Source organism: Podarcis liolepis (assembly GCF_965112155.1).
Source record: "Podarcis liolepis genome assembly, chromosome: 5".
NCBI lineage: Eukaryota > Metazoa > Chordata > Lepidosauria > Squamata > Lacertidae > Podarcis > Podarcis liolepis.
In genome coordinates this window covers 48,478,581-48,495,761 of record NC_139556.1, presented here as the reverse complement: position 1 = coordinate 48,495,761, position 17,181 = coordinate 48,478,581, and the positions used below count along the sequence as shown (strand labels likewise).

The following is a 17,181-nucleotide window of genomic DNA, read 5'->3' as shown; positions in this document are numbered from 1 at the left end:
TCTAAGGAGAAACGCGGCAAGCGCCACCGTGAACCATTTTTGACTTGATTATTTATGACACTCCTTATTTTATTCCCTGTTCCGGGTGCGTATATCTTTAGTTCTTTCTTTCTTTCCAGAATAATCATCATGATAATCATAATAAAAAAAGATGTTGTGGAGAGCTGTAGTTCTTTGCCTTCCCCGGTCCCCCGTTTCTTCTTCAAAGCAGCAGCTCCTCTGGTTTATACCGCTGACCTGTGCAATATCGTACGATTCTGAAAGCACTATAGGGTGTATTTTTGTGGGGGGGGGGAGTTGTAGGTGAGGAAATGTCGGGGTTTGGGGGGGGAGAAGTGCACAAATATATCGTGGGAGACAAAAGGGGGGGAGCGGACGAAAGGCAGCTGCTCCTGAACTCCAAACTTCACAAGAGGTCGAGGGTGTCGGGCGCTTTAAGTGATGGACAATCAGTCTCTTTAAAGACGAATTGTAACTTATTTGCTATTCTGTACAGCTTTCTTGTCAGTTTCAAGGAGGGCGCGTGGGGGTTTTTCGCTTGAATGGGGTGGAATCTCGAATTCTTTCGTGTCAGTCTTTCTCACCTGTTGTCTGACAAATTATTTCCGGGCCTCCCCAGATTTATTTCCCTCCCCACCTTCTCCCTCTCTAGCAGGGATCAGTCCTATTTTTAAAATTTAAAGAAGAAGAAGAAAATATTGTTATAAGAATTCAGTGTCGTGATTGGAGGGAGGGGCGGGCTGAAACAAATAAAGAAAACCTGTTCATTACTGGTGACGATGGTGGTGTTTTGCTTGATTATTTTAGAAACGGAAGGAGGGGACTTTGGGAAAGGAGAGATAACAGGTGTCCTAAACCGTCTCACTAGTGGGACGCAGGCAAGCCCGCCTCTCCAACTCCAAGGGATCGCTGCCTGCAGAGGTAGACAGAGGAGTCTTTGTTCTTCCCCCCCAAAAAAAAAAAAAGGCGGGGTGGAGGGAACGAGCCGGCTAGGTTTGCCTGCGCAGAGGAGACTTTTTCTAAAGCAGTTTTTAAAAAAACAAAAACCCTCCACATAAGTCGAAAACGCCTGTTGCTGAGACTAGCAGGCGTTTTAGGGGCGTTTTATGGATAATCGGCTGCGCCTTCGAAGTCCTACGTGCGGTCTCAGGTAAACGTTTCTGCTCCAGATCATCCATTCACAAACAAAACGACGTATTTTGGCTAAATTTACAGACCTCGTCGCTTTCGGTAGGAGAAAGAATCAGGAGACTGGGATAAAACTGAGAATCAGAGCAAAGAGGGATTTTTTGTTTAAGGATGAGAATAGATCGGTGGGTTGTGGAGCTGGGAGGGTGGGGAGAGGGATCTTTGTCCTACAGAGAAGTCCTTAAAAAATAAATAAATAGGGGAGACTCTTGTGCTTGCAAGAACCTATGCGCTCTACGTCTGGTTTCGGCCCTTCTCCTCTCTCTCTGGAGCGTTCTGCAGTAGATAGCAGGCTGATGGCTTCACACGCCGCGAGCAACGGGTTAAAAAACCCCTAGCGTCACAGCTAGAGACGGAGAAAGGCAAGCAGAGGGGAGGATTGATTTGCACAGCCTTTTTGCGCGCTGAAGTGGGCAGCGCGCGCCGCTTGTTCCAACTGTGAGTCGCCGCGTGGTCTCCTCCTCTCCTGCAGCTCAGCATTCGAACTCAGAACCCTGAGCCTTCGCCAGCATCAGATTGGTTGACAGAAACTTCTAATCGGGAAAGACGCGCGCTTGGTCCTTTTTTTACTTTTGGAGAGACTCCGACTCTGGAGCCTTTCTGGTGTGCCTGGAACTCTCCAAGCGCACGGGGGCCGGGATTAGATTTCCAATCCGAGTGTATCTCTGCTGCAGAACTGCTCCAAAGCCACAACACTCTGGGGCTGATTCAAGGCACCTTATACCCTAATGGAAGCCCCTTCCTAGTCCTACTTTGAATCCGATTTCACTCCGGTTTGCCAATGTAAAATGTTTCTAAGGGACAAATCAGGCTGCTGGAGCTTTCCATTCAACTCCGAGAGAATGAAAATCATTGATGCTTACTACAGCTTTTTAATGAATTTGCTCTTCAGCAGTCCATCCAAGGGAGGGAGGGAGGGAGGGAGGGAGGGAGAGAGAGAGAGAGAGAGGAAAAAAAAAGGGTCATGGTTCTGTTGTTATTCACTCCAGAGAAAACTTACCCAGATAGTATTTTTCTGGGCGATTTTTGTTTTCTTTGTTCCATCTCTTGAGCTCAATTGGTACAGGGCGTGTGCTCTTCAATAGATCTTTGGGGCCCGCTTTGAGAGATAATATCGTTTTCCGTTTATAGAAAACTGTCGTGAATAATTCTGTGTGTGTATGTATGTATACAGTTGAGGCAAGGTTTCACCAGAAAAGAAAGAAACAAGAAGGAAGGAGAAGAGATAACCATTTATTTTCCTTTCGTTTGGGATTAAAACCTCTTGGCCTGTGTGATAAATGGAAAATAAACAGAAATGTAGAGTCAAAATACGATCTTCCTTGTGTCACCTGCAAACAAGCTGATGCCTTTGGGCTGTTTGCAATACTAACTTTGGGCCAAGCCACTAGCAATCCATTAAAAAGCCCTGTTGCAACAGCAAATATCTCCTTCCATTGGCGAACACCCTGCCGCAATGTTATCAAACGCCGAGAAAAATAACTTCTCTATTTGTGGTTAGTGCCTAGAAAACGGTTCCTGGCTCACCCTGTCTTTACTCAATCGAGAAAGGACCAGTTGGAGGCGAGCGCAGCTTGTTGCCCCCCCCCCACCTTATTTCTTTATCTTTCTTTTATATGTTACACCTGCTTCTGTTGCCTGCAATTCCCCCTCCCCTCTCTGCCAAAGCGTTCCGGTTCAAAATTGCAACAGAGTCCATATCTATTGGCTGAGACGCGAGGGTTTCCCCACTAGCCTATGTGTCCAGGGGTCAAGGCCTTATAACGCAGCCTTCTACAACATGCCCCCCCATAGGGCTGTGGGGGTTGTACAACGCAGGTTCGCCAGTGTGAGAGCAGGATGCTGGTCTGATCCAGCAGACTCTTTTTAAGAACATAAGGAGAGCCTTCTGCATCAGACCAATGACCCGTCTAGTCCAGCATCCTATTCCCACAGGGGCCAACCAGAGATTTTGGAGTACAACTCCCAGCAGTTTCGGCTGGTGCTCATGGTGCGTTGTAGTCCAACAACAGCTGGAGGGCTGCAGGGCACCAGTTTGGCGAAAGCTGCTGCGATTTAACGCGAGGTGTCCTCAGACACTGCGATTAGGAACCTTTGGCTAGCTAGACAGTCAGTTGGTAGGGAGCAAGTCCTGATCCGCAGCCCACTTAATGACCCCAAATTTCTCCTTCATAAGACCAACGCACCCAGTGCAGAAACCTGTAGTCCCCTCAAGCCGCTGACTTCAAAATCAAACTCCGGTGCGCAGTGAGGAAATGGAGGAATGAGTGGACAGGTCTTGGGCGCCCCTACGCCTCTCATTCTAACAAGAGGTTGACCTGAGGTCCATTCTCTCTGAAGGACCCCAAGCAGGGGCTGCTCCTTCCTCCAGCCCTCTGAAGGAACCCGCTGGAAGGGAAGCTCAACTTCCTCAGGTCTGTTGATCTGCCCCCTTCTCTCTCTCTCTCTCTCCCCGAGGCCCTTGCTTAAGTATAATTTCAGCTCCCTTCAAACGCAATCTGGAGCTCACTGAAATCAAGGTCCAAGGACCCACTTTTTTAAAAAAAGGAGAAGAATAGATCCAGGATGGACTCCTCCAAGTCTTGCTTGAAAAAATAAAAGCATCCACATTTCATCAAGCCAGAGATGTTTTAGTAGCAAGTGGGAAACGGCCACCCAAGAGCAATTCCTGCGCGTCATTGCGCGCCAGCTGTAGGCGTTTGCGTGGAGAAGTCCGGCGCGCGACCATAGACAAACTTGCTTCGGTCTGCAAAGTTTGCCGGAGTGCTCTGGGCTGTTGAAGGACCAGGGTTTTGATCTGGCGGTTAAGTAAGAGCCCTTGCTCACCCTCTCTTTCTAGGCCCGCACTTGGCCATCCCTAGCCAGGGCGCAAGGAACAGGCCTTCCCCGAGCCTCTGACCTGAGATCACATAGGCTGTGCTTGGAAATGTCAAACGTTTTATATGCAACGCGTGCGTTGAACTGGGGCTCCTTTATAGTGGACAGTAAAGAGGGCTTATTTCTCTTGTAAAAAACAATAGGTGGAAGTAGCCACTCAACCCCAATGGATTGTTGTACCTTTTATTTAAATAATAATAATGGTTCCAAACAAATCTCTTGGAAACCACCAAGGCAAGCCTGTTTGGTCTCAATTCAAAGGCAGTTGCTGCCATTTCTTAATCTGCAGCCACTCCACCGCCACTTCTCTTTATTGCCGAAATTGGACTCTGACAAATCTCTGCCTTTGTTTGTCATGCAAGAGAGGGAGAGTCTACTTTATCTTCCCCTGTTCCCTTCTGTCTCTCCTCTCCCCCCCCCCACCTTCACCATTCCTTTCTTTAAAGCTCCAGTGAACAGGACTCGCTCGGATGTTTGTATTAGCAACATACATGTATTTCTTTTATTTAGGAGTAAATAGAGGCTTGCTGTGTATAGGCAACAGCAGGCACCAAGATATAAAACTTCCTCGGGACGTCAGATCTGGCGGGGGAAGAATTCAGCAGACTTGGCGGAGATTAAAACGCAGAGCACACGCCGCCTCCAGCAGCCAGCAGCTCTGTAGAGTTTAGCAGAAGAATTGAAAGAGGTAATTCGATTAAAACATCTTGCTCTGTGGGGAAGGGGTATTTTACACGTACCTTTTTAAAAAAAGTTTCTACCTCGTCCTTGGACCCGGAAAGTAACGCGAGAAGGACGCTGGGCGGAGAGGGGAGAAGGTAGGATCAGTTTGAAAAAGGAAAGAAAGTTGGCCAAATAAACCTAGCTATGCATACTGTGAGATCGGAGAGGGGAGTAAAATAATAATAATAATCTGCTGGAAATTCAAAACGGGGGTGGGTTCCTCCCTCAACCTCCGCCTGCCTCCCTCCGCCCCGGAATCTGCTGCAAGTGTCTCTGTAACAATCACTTTGCTCTATCGACTTAGCATAGTGTGTGCAAACGGAATGAGAAGCCCATTAAGAGCATTAACAGATTGGCCTGGCATAATACAGCAGCTCATATTGATCGCCAAACGTCTGTAAAATATTGTTTCAAATGAATCTATTGTTCCTGTGTGCTCTTTTCGTCAGTGTTGATGACCTTGGGATGCTCGCAAACAGGCAAATTATCCTTTCAGGGCTCAATCTGATTAAGCAACCCTCCTTTTCTCCCCTTACATCCTTGCTAACTTGGCAATGAGCAGCGGGGTGGGGTGGGGAGGGCGCAGGATATATAGGCGTTCCGTGGCAGAGCTCTGAGGTGGGGCAGGCATGAGGTTCAGAGCCCAGAGCAGGGCTGAGCAGACTTCAGGCTTGGCGGGATCTGCTTTGGGTTGTGGTTTCGCTTTAAAATAGAATCATGAAATCCACCCACCGGAGCCTGGCGCAAAAGTCATTCCTTTAGATTGAAAGAATTCTGAACCCAGAAAAGGATTCTGAGTGTAAAAACCGAATAGTGCCCCAGACCTTCCACACTCAAATCCTCTCTCCCCCTCTTCATTTCAGCTGGGTTATTTAGGGAGGAGATAGCATTTGGTTGCTGCCATTGTTTAAATAATCGCCCCTGAGGAATCCTTGCTTATCTACTTCAAATCACCCAGAGATCTATCAGTAGCTCCACATTTCTGCCCACCACTGGCCTAGAGAACAGTCATTACAGGGACACCTGAAATGCAGATCTAAGTTTGTTTAGTCTTGTGAAGCACTCTGACGCTTACTCCCTAGCAAGCCTGCTTAGGATTACACTGTTGGGTGTCCTTAATCATAGAATTCGTTGCCTACCCTTGACTGTAGTCCAGGGGCGCCGACTTATAAAAAATATTGGGGGGGCCCATACCGGGGTCCTGCCGCTGGTTCGCTCGGGTAGCCGGGAGAACGCAGTTCGAGGTGGCGGTGTTGGGGAGAGACCCTCGCTCAGGGCGCCACTAGACTTGGCGGCCGGCGGCCTATCTGGGGGGTTTTGGAGCGTATTTCGGCGGAGCGATTGGGGAGGAGGGGGCTTGTTGCCGGATTCTTCAGCTGAGCCGGAGATCCGCTGCTGGGGGTCCCTGGGCCGAGTTGTGAGCACGGCCTGCTGAAGGGAGATCCAGGCGATTGCGCGACGGGGACGGCCGGGGCTCTCCGGCTAGGGCGCGCGGCTGGCTGGCTGGCGAGGGAGCAGGTGGGGAGGAGGCGGGGGTCCTCACTCTCTTAGGAAACGCACCCGTGCGCCCGATTGCCACAAAGTCCGAAGGGTGCGTGTGTGGAATTAAAAAGCAAAAACGAGATACGGGCAGGGCAGGCAAAGAGTTTTCTGCAAGAGGATGGAGGGCAGGTTGAAGAGAAAATCACCATAGGCGCCGACTCCATGGGGCCTGAGGGGGCCCGAGCCCCCTCAAAAATTCGTTTGGGGGGGCTCAGCCCCCCCAATAATCTCGGGCGGCGGTGGGCGCGTCCGCGGCTTTTATAGGGCGCCCGGCGCGCACCAGCTCAATAACGGGCACCGGTGCGGCGGGGGGCGCCGGGCCGGGGGAGGGGGGCGGCCGGCCTGTCTCCTTGGCAACCCCATTGAGCAGCGCCGGCTCCCCCGGGAGGGCCATCCCCCCGCGCCGCCGATCGCCAACACCGCCGACGCTGTGGCTGCCCGAGCCCGAGCCCGAGCCCTACCCGGAGCCCGAGCCCGAGCCTGAGCCCAAGCCCGTCAGTCAGTCAGTCAGTCAGTCAGGAAGGAGAAATGGGGAGGGAGACGAGGGAGGAAAATTGCGCGCAGGGTGAAGAAAGGAGAAGGGCGAACGAGACGAGCTTCCAACCCAAAAAAGGGCTGGAAGACTGGGAGGATGAAGGATCGGGAAAGAAAGCGACGCCTTCCCCGCCCGCGACGTCGCCCGCTTGTCATTGGCAGCGCAGCGGGCGCCCAGACAGCTGCGCGGCTAGCAAGGTGCGCCGCGTAGAGCACGGCCCTTGTGTGGCCCGGTGGCCAGGCAAGCTCGGGCGGGGACCCCCATGCGAATCTAAGACGGGAGAAGAGGGCAGAGCAAAGGGGGTCCCTTCCCCAACTTCCGGCTCTGAGACTTCCCTGCGCCCCAGAAAAGCGAAAGGATTTTCTCTTCTTTTTTTTTAATAAATATTTTATTAAGTTTTCAAATACAAAGTTAGAAACATACACTGAAGAAAAAAGTAAAAGAACAAGAAAAAGAAAAGAAGAAAAGAAAACCAACCATTCAACACATTTTTAATATAACTAACTGGACTTCCTCGCATCTCCCTTACCCTGCATTCTTTATAATAAAGATATCAGCAAATTATTACCTTGTTTCGTACCTTATTTTGTACTTTTCAAATACTATACCTCTAAATTTAACATACTTTTCATCAGTTACTTATATCTTAAATTAAACATAGTATTACCTTAGATTTTGACCTTTTCTTACTTAAAATATAATTTCCTGTTTCCCAAATCTAATTGCTGAAGCTATAGTTTCCGAATCGTGTAATTTTTTAACATTCATACAACTTATATTGTTTTTGTAAATAGTCCTTAAATTTTTTTCCAGTCCTCTTCCATTGTTTCTTCTCCCAAATCTCGGATTCTGCCAGTCATTTCAGCCAGTTCCATGTAGTCCATCAATTGCGTCTGCCACTCTTCCAGTGTGGGCAAATCTTGTGTCTTCCAATATTTTGCGATAAGTATTCTTGCTGCTGTAGTTGCATACATAAAGAAAGTTCTATCCTTCTTTAACACTTTCTGGCCAACAATGCCCAAGAGGAAGGCCTCTGGTTTCTTGGGAAAGGTATACTTAAATACCTTTTTTAACTCATTATAGATCATTTCCCAGAAGGCCTTCACTTTTGGACAAGTCCACCAGAGGTGAAAGAATGTCCCTTCAGCCTCCTTACATTTCCAACATTTATTATCAGACAGGTGATATATTTTTGCAAGCTTGACTGGGGTCATGTACCACCTATAAATCATTTTCATAATATTTTCCTTCAAGGCATTACATGCCGTGAATTTCATTCCGGTGGTCCATAACCTTTCCCAGTCCTCAAACATGATGTTATACCCAATATCCTGAGCTCATTTTATCATGGCTGATTTGACTGTCTCATCCTGAGTGATTTTCTCTTCAACCTGCCCTCCATCCTCTTGCAGAAAACTCTTTGCCTGCCCTGCCCGTATCTCGTTTTTGCTTTTTAATTCCACACACGCACCCTTCGGACTTTGTGGCAATCGGGCGCACGGGTGCGTTTCCTAAGAGAGTGAGGACCCCCGCCTCCTCCCCACCTGCTCCCTCGCCAGCCAGCCAGCCGCGCGCCCTAGCCGGAGAGCCCCGGCCGTCCCCGTCGCGCAATCGCCTGGATCTCCCTTCAGCAGGCCGTGCTCACAACTCGGCCCAGGGACCCCCAGCAGCGGATCTCCGGCTCAGCTGAAGAATCCGGCAACAAGCCCCCTCCTCCCCAATCGCTCCGCCGAAATACGCTCCAAAACCCCCCAGATAGGCCGCCGGCCGCCAAGTCTAGTGGCGCCCTGAGCGAGGGTCTCTCCCCAACACCGCCACCTCGAACTGCGTTCTCCCGGCTACCCGAGCGAACCAGCGGCAGGACCCCGGTATGGGCCCCCCCAATATTTTTTATAAGTCGGCGCCCCTGAAAATCACTCAGGATGAGACAGTCAAATCAGCCATGATAAAATGAGCTCAGGATATTGGGTATAACATCATGTTTGAGGACTGGGAAAGGTTATGGACCACCGGAATGAAATTCACGGCATGTAATGCCTTGAAGGAAAATATTATGAAAATGATTTATAGGTGGTACATGACCCCAGTCAAGCTTGCAAAAATATATCACCTGTCTGATAATAAATGTTGGAAATGTAAGGAGGCTGAAGGGACATTCTTTCACCTCTGGTGGACTTGTCCAAAAGTGAAGGCCTTCTGGGAAATGATCTATAATGAGTTAAAAAAGGTATTTAAGTATACCTTTCCCAAGAAACCAGAGGCCTTCCTCTTGGGCATTGTTGGCCAGAAAGTGTTAAAGAAGGATAGAACTTTCTTTATGTATGCAACTACAGCAGCAAGAATACTTATCGCAAAATATTGGAAGACACAAGATTTGCCCACACTGGAAGAGTGGCAGACGCAATTGATGGACTACATGGAACTGGCTGAAATGACTGGCAGAATCCGAGATTTGGGAGAAGAAACAATGGAAGAGGACTGGAAAAAAATTTAAGGACTATTTACAAAAACAATATAAGTTGTATGAATGTTAAAAAATTACACGATTCGGAAACTATAGCTTCAGCAATTAGATTTGGGAAACAGGAAATTATATTTTAAGTAAGAAAAGGTCAAAATCTAAGGTAATACTATGTTTAATTTAAGATATAAGTAACTGATGAAAAGTATGTTAAATTTAGAGGTATAGTATTTGAAAAGTACAAAATAAGGTACGAAACAAGGTAATAATTTGCTGATATCTTTATTATAAAGAATGCAGGGTAAGGGAGATGCGAGGAAGTCCAGTTAGTTATATTAAAAATGTGTTGAATGGTTGGTTTTCTTTTCTTCTTTTCTTTTTCTTGTTCTTTTACTTTTTTCTTCAGTGTATGTTTCTAACTTTGTATTTGAAAACTTAATAAAATATTTATTAAAAAAAAAGAAGAGAAAATCCTTTCGCTTTTCTGGGGCGCAGGGAAGTCTCAGAGCCGGAAGTTGGGGAAGGGACCCCCTTTGCTCTGCCCTCTTCTCCCGTCTTAGATTCGCATGGGGGTCCCCGCCCGAGCTTGCCTGGCCACCGGGCCACACAAGGGCCGTGCTCTACGCGGCGCACCTTGCTAGCCGCGCAGCTGTCTGGGCGCCCGCTGCGCTGCCAATGACAAGCGGGCGACGTCGCGGGCGGGGAAGGCGTCGCTTTCTTTCCCGATCCTTCATCCTCCCAGTCTTCCAGCCCTTTTTTGGGTTGGAAGCTCGTCTCGTTCGCCCTTCTCCTTTCTTCACCCTGCGCGCAATTTTCCTCCCTCGTCTCCCTCCCCATTTCTCCTTCCTGACTGACTGACTGACTGACTGACGGGCTTGGGCTCAGGCTCGGGCTCGGGCTCCGGGTAGGGCTCGGGCTCGGGCTCGGGCTCGGGCAGCCACAGCGTCGGCGGTGTTGGCGATCGGCGGCGCGGGGGGATGGCCCTCCCGGGGGAGCCGGCGCTGCTCAATGGGGTTGCCAAGGAGACAGGCCGGCCGCCCCCCTCCCCCGGCCCGGCGCCCCCCGCCGCACCGGTGCCCGTTATTGAGCTGGTGCGCGCCGGGCGCCCTATAAAAGCCGCGGACGCGCCCACCGCCGCCCGAGATTATTGGGGGGGCTGAGCCCCCCCAAACGAATTTTTGAGGGGGCTCGGGCCCCCTCAGGCCCCATGGAGTCGGCGCCTATGCTGTAGTCCTTGTCCCATATTACTTCCCTTGCTCTACTAAGGCTGAAGTTCTACAAGAATAGGCCCCACTGAACTCAGGAGGACTCATTTTGGAGTAAAGGTAGCACAAGGCTGGGCTGTTAACTGCTGCATTTTAGCAATATTCTCCCAATACAGCACATGCAGTGTGTTCCAGTGATTAGAGTTTTGGGTTTGCATCTGGGTGTGCCCCATCCTGCATTTCATTCAAAGATTTATTGTGGGAGCCAAGGGGAAAGAGAGAAAGGTGTCCTTTCTCCTTATCTGTCATTTTTGCCCCTCTATCTGTAAAACTGAAGGGACTTACCTGCTTTGAGGGCAGAAAATGAAGACTTGAATCTATTTTATTTTTTTACTCTAAAACCACTGCTAATGTTGTGTTGTTGAATCATGAGGTTGCTGGAGGGAGATTGATCATAACTTCATCCTTGATCTTAAAGTAAGCCAGAGGCAGGGGACTTGTGGTCATTCAGAGGTTGCCAGGCTGCAGTTCCCATCATCCCTAGCCATTGGCTACAATATCTGGGGATGATGGGAGTTGGGAGTTCAGCAACCTCTGGAGTGCCACGGGTGCCCCTTGCAGCAAGTGGAGCAGTCAGGTCCTCCAGTTCTAATAGAAAACAGTGAACATGTCAAGTTGAATAGAATGGAGGCTAAACTTCTAATAGCCAGATCCATAATGCACAGGAAGCGTATTTGAGAATGCTTATGGTGGATCAGTTACACATTATCACCCTATAGCCATTCTTGAAGCCATAACTTGAAGGGTTTGACTTGAAGAAGGTTTTCCACCCTCTTAGGGCTTGGGAGTGTTAAGCAGGGAGAGTTCTACTTTGCTTAAGTGTTGATCCCCCACACTGTGAAAAGTTTCATCTACTGATGCCTGCGGACCCCCTTCTCTCTCTCTTAAATCTGGTCAACTTGTTAGCTCTTCACTGGAGGATTTTAAGCAGAGGCTGGGTGGCTGTTTGTCAGGGATGCCTGCTGCATTGCAGATCCTGCATTTTAAGCAGGGGGTTGAGCTAGGTGACTTTTATGGTCCCTCCTAAGATTAGGGGGTATGAATAAGGATGAAACCCTATGACAGGGGTAGCCAATGTGGGGCCCTCTGTTGTTTTACTTTGCAAAGTGAGCTGAACCCTTTGCTGGGGAAAGTGGCTGCAATAGCACACAGAGACACTTGGTGTGGACAAACATGAAAACTTAAGCTTATTACAGAAAATACAAGTTGTATAGAAAGGAGTTCCAGTTCTAACTAATTAAGTTGGGAGGTGCAAGGGAGCCACCTTGCTCCTTGCACCCAGCAGAGATACATCAAAATATGACCTCTCTCCAAGAGGGTTCAAGAGAAAATGTGAAGGAGGCAGGAAGAGATAGCTGCAACCTGAGAATATCATTCTACCATCAAAGAAAAGGTCAGTGCAGAGATCAAAGGACAATGAGACAGTTTAGAAATTTGGAGGCTCCCTTTTCTGTCTGCTTCAACCCCATGCAAATCCCTAAGCAAGTTGAGTTGTGTGCTAACACTTTCAATGCCTTCCAAGTGTTGTGGATTACAACTCCCATCAACCCCAACCAGCATGGCTGGTGGTTAGGCACGATTGGAGTTGGAGTCCAGCAATATCTGGAGGCATAGGAGCCAACTCCTAGGGGCCAAGGTCCTTTCAGCCCCTCTGCCCAATAAAATATTTGAGGGGGCTTGACCCCAAAAGTTGGTGGAGATTGCTATTCAAATGGTGTGTGTGCACCATGCAGGGTGGGGCTTACCTACCCCCCCCCATTTTATTCAAGTTGGTACACCTGTCTGGAGGGCGCCACTTGGATACCCCAGTCCCATTGATTTCAGTGGGATCAACGGCTTGGCAGCTGTTTGCAACCACATCAGTTGGGTCTTCTTCCTCTCCTTCTCCAGAAAGTGTTTGTTTCATGAATCAGACTAACCAAATACCATTTATTTAAATAAATGTGGCTAGACACCAGTTTTCAATAATGCATTTAATATGGAGTTTTCAGTGATTCTGGCAGGCGTCTACAACTTTTGTCTCCCTTAGTTAATTCCGGCAAAGACACAAATTCCTTTGAACTCCTGAGTTTGCATGGTGTTGGCCCAATGCAAAGAAGAATGCCCTCACTCCTTTTAAGATGAAATGTAAGTTCTGCAACAGTGTAGAGATGGTAATGGCAAAATCCCTCTTGATGCCGTGGATCTGGATTTGGCTAGAATTCTTAATCTGGAGTTGGCCTACTTGGAAATTCCATTGAGAGGCGTGAGCCTGACTACAGCGTGAGGTGTTTTGGATCTGTTTGTCATCCTCTGATCTTAGGCTGCTCAACTAGTTATGCAGAATAAAGTGGCAGTGAATTAGAGTTCCTGAGTTGTGATCTGTACACCTTTAGATAACAAATGGGGGGGGGGGGTTTATATTTTTTGTTGCTTCCTGGAGAGAAAACTAGTAGAAAACTAGTTCATCAAAGAGAAGGGTTTGGCAAACCACTCGTGCTAGTTTAGTAAATGCAGGGAGCGTTAAAGAAAGTGGGGCAGCCATTCAGAATTATGACACCTCCTCTCCCCGCCTCGCCCCCAAGATCGCAGTATAAAACGCACGTCTCTGAATTAAGAGCAAAGTAGTGCAGTGGTTAAAGCAGGGAGGCCAGAAGTTCAAATCCCCATTCAGTCACGAACCTCATTGGATGACCTTGAACCAATCAAAAATAAAAGGGGTGGGGGAGAGGAGCCGCTGCCCTGAGCAATCTGGAAGCCGGTTTGAAATGTGCGTAATAACAACAGACATTCTCGTAACGAGCAATGCGTAAAATGCGTAAAGGCGCTTCTTGTTTGGAAACGAAATCCATCCGAAAGTGGAGCTGGCATCTCACCAGAAGCGCACGACGGAAACCAAAACCTCTGATCCAAAGCATATAGACCTGACATCGGAAGCACCGATTGCCACACATCGAGTGCTTGGGACGGGGAGGGTGCATAGATTTTCTGTTTCCAAAGACAAGATGAAGGAATGGGTTTCTGTCATCTCCAATATGAAAACGATGGTCTTCTCTCGCTCCTGGCCACTTTAAGATCAGAGCCAGATGAACCAGGCTTGCGTTTTGTTCTTCATAATTTGGTGGGTGGGGAGGCAGCTTTTCTGACACTTCTGTCGGCGTAAAAGCGCGTGGGTTTTCGAGTCAGGCAGAATCCTGCAGCGGGCACGAAAGTGCTTGGTCCCTGCAAGCATCTCTAGGTCGAAGGCGAGGCCATGATATAAGCCTGATCTCTGAGAAATAGTGTAGGGTTGTGGTCGCCTCCTCTCGGGGGGAAAAGTACAGTGGTGCCTCGGGTTAAGAACTTAATTCGTTCCGGAGGTCCCTTCTTAACCTGAAACTGTTCTTAACCTGAAGCACCACTTTAGCTAACGGGGCCTCCCGCTGCTGCTGCGCCACCCGAGCACAATTTCTGTTCTCATCCTGAAGCAAAGTTCTTAACCCGAGGTACTATTTCTGGGTTAGCGGAGTCTGTAACCTGAAGCGTCTGTAACCCGAGGTACCACTGTATATCCTAAGCACTGGAAAAAGCACAGAACAGAGCAACTGACCTTTCCAAGCGCCTGGAGTAGAGCGCCTTCCGTGCCTTGGGGAGGCCCTGCGAGCCTATGCTTTTCCTATATTCAGTGGGATCTACTGTTGGGTAAGGACACATAATAGTGCAACCCCAATAAATGTAAGGTTATGAATGGTGTGAACGGGAACAAAGGAGAAGGCCTTGTGTCCAGTCAGATCAATCGAGTGGGGAATCCCAGGCACCGAGGCGAATGAGGCCCTCCAGAACTCTCCCCAGGCCATGAGATGTTGCTTTCAACTGCGATTGTGCCTCTTGGCTACCTAGGAGGAGAGACGGGGAGGGTAGCGATCTCTGGGTTTTGCGTGGCTCGAAAACAGCCTACTGAAAAGTCACTTTTACTTATAGCTACGGCTGCCGCCACCAACCTGTGGCCCCTGAGACGCTGAGACAGAATGGGACCCTCGAGTTGAAGACGGTTCCCCGCCCCCCCCCATCACGTCTACACCAAGGCGTGGAACCCAGGGCTTTGGACTCAGCTCCCATCAACCCCAGCAATAGCAAGGGGTGAGGGGAATTGGAGTACAGCAAAGAAAGTAAGTGGGGAGCCGCATAGACCATCCCTTAGACCATCCCTGGTCTAAGATGACTGGTAGCTACTCTCCAGGATTGCAGACTGAAAGTTTTCCCAGCCATATCTGGGGATGCCAGAGACTGATCTTTTGCGTATAAAGCTGATGCTTTCCCACGGATCTATGGCCCAATCCTCGCTTAAACGAAATGACAGGTGGTCCGGGAAGACAGAGGAAAGTACCCTTTTCACGAATTAATAGTGAGCAGTGCACCCCTACGCATGTTTATTCCGAAGTAAATATCACCAAATAAGTGTCTAGATAGGGTTATAGCCTATGGCAAGGGTAGCCAACGTGCTGCCTGGATTGCAGATGTTGCTGGACTACATCTCCCATCATCCCTGACTATTGCCCATGCTGACTAGGGAGTTAGGGTCCAACAGCATCTGCAGGATGTCTACCCCAGGCCTATGGCATGGGATTTATTGTTGGGGTGTCCAGACGCAAACGAGGGCAGAATTCCTGCCACTTTAATAGAAGTACAGAAGAATGGCCTCTGGGAGACTATAGGCAGCCACGGTCTATCAGCCTAGTAACAGATTTATAGAGTTGGAAAGGGACCCCGTGGATTATCTAGTTCACGGTTTCCCAAACCTGAGTCTCCAGCTGCTTTTGGAGTACAGTTCCCATCATCCCTGACCATTGGTCTTGCTGGCAAGGGATGATCGGCATTGTAGTACAAAAAATCAACAACTGGAGACCCAAGTCTGGGAAACCCTGATCTGTCCAACCCCCATGCAATGCAGGAATATGTACCCATAGGGGATCAAATCCATAACTTTGGCATTATCAGCGCCACACTCTAACCAACTGGGCTATTGCAGAGGTAGCTAACGCGGCGCTCTCCCAATGCTGCTCAATAGTCAGGGATGGTGGGAATTGTAGTCCAATACTGTAATATATGGGGAGGGCGCCGCATCGGGTAATGTGGCTAATTTGAGCAGAAAGCAGAAAAAGTGCGAGGAAAAGAGACGACCCTTTTTAGTTCTGCTGCTCTCTGGATCCTCGAACCCGGCTCTCCAAGCAAGCTCTCAGCTGGCTTTTGAAAAGACCTCGTCTGGAATAGATGCTATGAAGAGGCACGCATAGATGTCTTGCTTGACTGGGGCTTGGCAAACCTTTGGGGATGATGCCACATAGAAACGTGTCCCTTTAAGGTGGTGCGCGGAGGTTTCAAATTCTTCCCTCCCTGAGTGGTGCGAATCAGTCCAGTTTCTTCCCGATCCATCTCTGGCAATTCCCCTTTGTCCCCAACAGAAACCGCTCCCTCTATTTCTGTGCTTTTAACCTCATTGAGACGAGTGGGGGGGAGGTCGGAGGAGAAAAATGGGGATGAAACTGAAAATAGGGGCGATTAATCGATGGCTCCATTAATTATGGATCTTAAAATGTGAATGTTAATAGGACTGGAATAGAAGCTGTGGAAGCCGTGCGGGAGGGAAAAAAATGGTTTAAGTGCTGAGGGCGTTGTAATAAAAAGACCTTTGGATCCGAGCGATGCTTTTAAAATGATCGTCCCCCAAATAGGCAATCTGTCTGTTCTTTGGCCCAGACTAAAGGTTGTCTCCATGAGAATGGCTGAAAGTGGCCAGACGCAAAACAAGACAGGGGCTCCTACACCTTTAATAGTTGTGTAGAAGAGGGAATTTCAGCAGGTGTAGCTATTAAAAGTACAAAAGCCCTCTCTCTCTCCCCATCTTTGTGATAGCATTTGGGCACCGCATATGACGAGAAATGACTGGATCGCCTGTTTGTCTCAACCCAGATTCTTTTGCATCTGGCCAAACGTGAACCTCTGCTCCTTGCCCCTCAACAAAAATCGAGTTTAGGGAAGCAGAGTAATGTCGATTTCATGTGGATTGTTGATAAAAGATAACTGGACTGAAAAGCTGGAAAAAGGCGGATGAAGACAGTCATAGCTTGCTTTTGGGTCTGTTGCGCAGCAGTGCTATCCTATCCATTTCTGCTCCGAACTAATCCCCATTGAACTCAACGGGGTTTAGTAAATCTGTATTAGATTCAGCCTTATATAGGAAGGTCAATACAACACTGCGCAGTCGGTTTACGCACTTGCACATTGCTATTCAGGTGGTGTGTGTGCCGCGTCATGTGAGCAATAATGCGAGCGGGGCTTACCTGCCCCCCCCCAATATTTTATGCAAGTTGTCATCCCTGATCCGATTCAAAGTGTCTCGCTGTAGCTTAGGGATGGGAAAGCGTGGCCCTCTGTTGCACGGGCTCCAACTCTCATTGGTTCCAACCAGCATGACCAATGGTCAGGGAGGACGTGAGCTAGTCCAGCTACAACTGGGAGCGCACCCGCGCAGCGTAGTTATTGCGGGTTTAGGTAATCCACAGTCGAAAATGGCAGGATCGCGAGTGGGAGGGGGGCAAATAAGCGAGGGCGCCTTTCGCCAGCGTCGCTGT

The 17,181-nt window shown here is 48.9% G+C and overlaps 1 protein-coding gene across 1 annotated transcript in view; it reads left to right on the top strand.

The window, feature by feature from the left end:
- The window catches only part of HMX2 (H6 family homeobox 2), a 35,918-nt gene that overhangs the window by 605 nt on the left and 18,132 nt on the right, over positions 1-17,181 (top strand). The gene's annotated exons all lie outside the window — the stretch shown is intronic.